Raw genomic sequence first — 3,919 nt, 5'->3', positions numbered from 1 at the left:
CTGCCACTAACTTGATGTTTTGAAACTGAAAAAAAAGTTAAAAACTGATACAAAAGCAAGCCTATCTCCACAGACAAGCGGGAAAATGCCCAACTTTATGGTAGGAATGACCAAGTCAGGTTTATTTATTTACATATCACATTTTAGACAACCTTAATTGACCAAAGTGCTGTACAAGTTATACAAAATATACACTATATAAAACATAAATAAATATACAATCAAATAAGACAAGTGAATAAGTCTGTGATTGCAGACTTATTCGGCTGTACACATTAACCATGTGTACAGCCGGGTTATTCATGTCATGTAATTATACTGTAAACAATAAATGCTTTGTAACTACAAATGAGATCACAGGTCTCGTGCTGCTAGTTAGTCCAAAATTACAGGTTGAGAAAATTCAGCCTGCTACAGTTGAACTGTTTGAATCAGAGGAATGTGCTCCCTCCTCCTGCTTTGGCTAATGTTCTTGCAGCATCCTTGCAGATCAGCTGAAAGAGAAGAATCCGAATGCAAATCTAGTTTTAAAAGCTGTGTGTTTGACTTTACATAACATGAGACATGAGGAGTAGATTAGGTTCGAATCTGGCCTGGAACGAGGCTCTTTCCACTCATTGATCCCTTCTTGATTGATCTGGATCTGATTCTGTGTTTCATTCAGAATTACTTCAGTCGACTGTCACAGGAAAGTGCCGTGCGTTTAATGTGCAGTGATTTAGCATTGAGCACAGTGAAAAAAAAAAAAATCATAAATTAGCAAGCTTACAGCTCAGCGGGCCAGATGGTGTCATTAGATGAGGGACACATTTTAATTTGATCAACCAGATGTCCTCATATTCTCCATGTTTATTTGAGGTAAAGAGACCTTGACAAAATCATGTCAGACGTCATTTTTCTTTACTGACAGATGGCGCAGCCAGGAAAGTCCTTCAGCAGCCGCTCAATTCTTTCAGGGACACTTTCAAGAAGACTCTCCTGTGATTTCACTTCATGTTCCCAGGATGTTTTAAACTGATTGTAAACCTGGAACACAACTCTGATGTACTCTTTAAATTGATTAATGCCTCCCAAAAATGCTAACAAAACAAGTTGTCAATCAAAAGGTAGCCATGATCCTAAGCAAATCCTGCTTCAGCATTTGTTTTACTCTCAATGGGAGAACAATTTGTGAAAGGGACAACTTGCTTTTTAAAATAATATTTGAAACCAGAAGTTCTGATATCTGGAGGAATCTTGGGGTAGAGCTGCTACCCCAAGCCAGATGAAGTGGTTTGGGCATCTGGTTCGGATGCCACCTAGGGATTTTCTGGGTACACCCAAAAGGGAACACACCCTTGGATAGACCCAGAACCTGGTGGAGAAGCCTAGAAACACCTCAGGACCACCCAGGAGGAACTGAAAAGTCTGAAATACCCTGGTTAGCCTGCTGCTAGCATGACCAAATGTTAGATAAGCAGAAAAGAATAGAAGGATAGAAGTCACATACACAGTGAGAAATAAGCTAATTTTCCCACTGACTTCCATACAGTTGGATTTTTTATTAAATTCATATACTGTATATAAAAGATGGCATAGACATAAATTATGCTGCCAATGTTTGCAGCATGGATGCCAAGCTAATGCTAATTATTGCTAAGTAAATTTTTTTATAAAGTACGTTTCACTCACCAAAACAAGCAAGCTGCATTATTTGTTAAATAATTGCATTAATATGCTCAAAAAGGCACCAATAGCACACATATGGTCAAGACGTCCAGTTTAGTGAGTTCAGCTCCTAGGTTTACTAAAAAAAAAAAAAAAAAAAACCCAGCAGCATTTGTTAGGAAGGGAAACTTACCGAGGCTGTGATGGCCTTAAAGTTGAACTGCAACATTTATTCAGGAGTAGCCTTGTTGAAAGGAAGCACCCCCTGCTGGCTGCCAACAAGAATGCAGGTATAAAGCACTTTCTCTTGGCTTCAGTTTTCAGACCCAGAGGCTATGTCCAAATTAACAAATATGTTTTATTTGTTTCTGATTGACATACTTTTTAAACTGAACTGTTAAAAAAGATACATATAAATTTATAACCAAGCTTTGATGTTGTGGCAATGTCATGGTAATGTACGCTTACATATATATGCACAAAATTTTAAGGCTGGGGAGTTATAATCTTAATCTTAACTTAATTTTAAGATTTTTAAGATAATGATTATTCCAAACAAAAGGCTGAAGATGCCAACACTGATCTGTAACGTTTTATCACCCATCCACCCCTCCTCCTCCCCACTCTGATTTGAGGCACTATAACGAGAGCTCTCAGAAGACGATGTTGCTCAATATAAACAGTTTTTTTGGGCCTTTTCTGCTCATGATTGCCAGTTGAGATCAATTAGCAATAAAACTGTTGCCAAGTTGCAGCCTTTATATCACAAATATGTTCCAAGTTTGTTTGTTTTTTTTCATTGTAAAATTAGAAAAACTTGGATTTGCTTTGGTCGTGTCTCTGCATTTGACCAAAAGACTGACGTCCTTTTTGAGAGAGAACCCCTTAGCTAAAAGCTTGACATTATTTAAAGCGAAAACAGTGTTAAGCTGACAGTAGATTTCATTTTTTTTGGAGCAAATAGAACAGAAAGTGAACTGAACTGATTCACAACTCATCCAGGATTACATCCTGACCGTGTCTAAGCCTCAGAGAAGTCCTAAACTGATGTGGAAACAAACAGAATTTTATTCTTTTGAGGACAAATGAACTTTATTAGCGGCAGATAAAAAAAGAATGTTTATTTTCACCCCATGCAGACAGCAATCCTATTTTGAGAACACACACACGACTCCAAACTGATCCTGGGTCAATGAAATTGCTTTCAGATGCAGATACTCCCGAGTCATGCTGCATCTCACTTTGATTTCATAAAAGACAGAATATTTTACCACTGCTCTGTAAATCCAAAACCTGTAAATCTGACTGCAAACCTGCAAGTTGTATTCTTTTATGCTGCTCTTTATTGTTTCACTGATACTTATTTTACCTAAAGTTCCCCTCTCTCTAACTCTCTGAGCAACTTTATGCTTTTACTTCACTATATTAATTCATGTATTAATGATTTTTGCATGCAAAATATTAGCTATCCCACCCATATCCTTTAACCATGAAACCAGCAAAACAGAGCATTCAAGATCCCCAAAGAGTGCAACGTGCTTTCAGAAAGCTCAGAGAAACCAACAGAGCTCAAGATTTAAAGAGAGATATCAATTTAGTATTTTTTCACTTTTCAAATATTATCCTGGGTAATTAATCGACTGCAGTTAGATGGATTTACTTACAGTATATTTATTTTAGAAAAAGAGCCACAAAAACACTGTAAAATAAAAGTGGTTCATTATAGAAAATTATGTAAATGATCTAAATAATCTAAAAGTGAAGCAAAATGTCTCACTGGATAAAAATATGCTGCTGATATTACCACTGTGTGGCTGCAGTTACAGCCACACAGTGGTAATATCAGTGTTGAGGCTTATACAAAACACTGCTTTGACGTTTGTCTTTCTTTAGGAATTAATTTACGGGACAATGAATAACTGGTTTTGGTTTAGAATTAATTCACATACATAACACTGTACTCTAAAATAAGTGCGCACATTTTAGTTTACACTGTTATGTATGATTTAATCTCTTTGTTTTCGGAGTTACCTCAGTTGCAGCTGCTGCAGTCCCTTGATTGAGGAGCCAAGGGGTGGAAAAGGGGCGGAGCAAGCCTATATGGAGAGCAGCAAATTGGCTCATTCCATAACTCGGGATCATGGGGGGGATTGGAGTTCGTTACGTTAGTTTCAGTTAGGTTTCGTGTGTTGTGTTTTTGTGGGCTGATCAGGCGAGTTTTTCCTTTGTCTCACTTAATTAGCTCAGTTTGTTTGAGTTACCAGTATTGTTT

General features: G+C 37.3%; 1 long non-coding RNA gene across 1 annotated transcript; it reads right to left on the bottom strand.

The window, feature by feature from the left end:
* Window positions 1-258: 258 nt before the first annotated feature.
* Window positions 259-3,712, bottom strand: LOC101483578 (uncharacterized). The gene is made up of 3 exons (XR_191302.3): window positions 3,679-3,712; window positions 1,841-1,919; window positions 259-494 (listed from the first exon to the last, which is right to left on the bottom strand). It is a non-coding gene; the product is annotated as an uncharacterized LOC101483578 (long non-coding RNA).
* Between the last annotated feature and the right edge of the window lie 207 nt (window positions 3,713-3,919).

Source organism: Maylandia zebra, linkage group LG12 (assembly GCF_041146795.1).
Source record: "Maylandia zebra isolate NMK-2024a linkage group LG12, Mzebra_GT3a, whole genome shotgun sequence".
NCBI lineage: Eukaryota > Metazoa > Chordata > Actinopteri > Cichliformes > Cichlidae > Maylandia > Maylandia zebra.
This window is presented reverse-complemented; position numbering and strand designations above follow the sequence as displayed.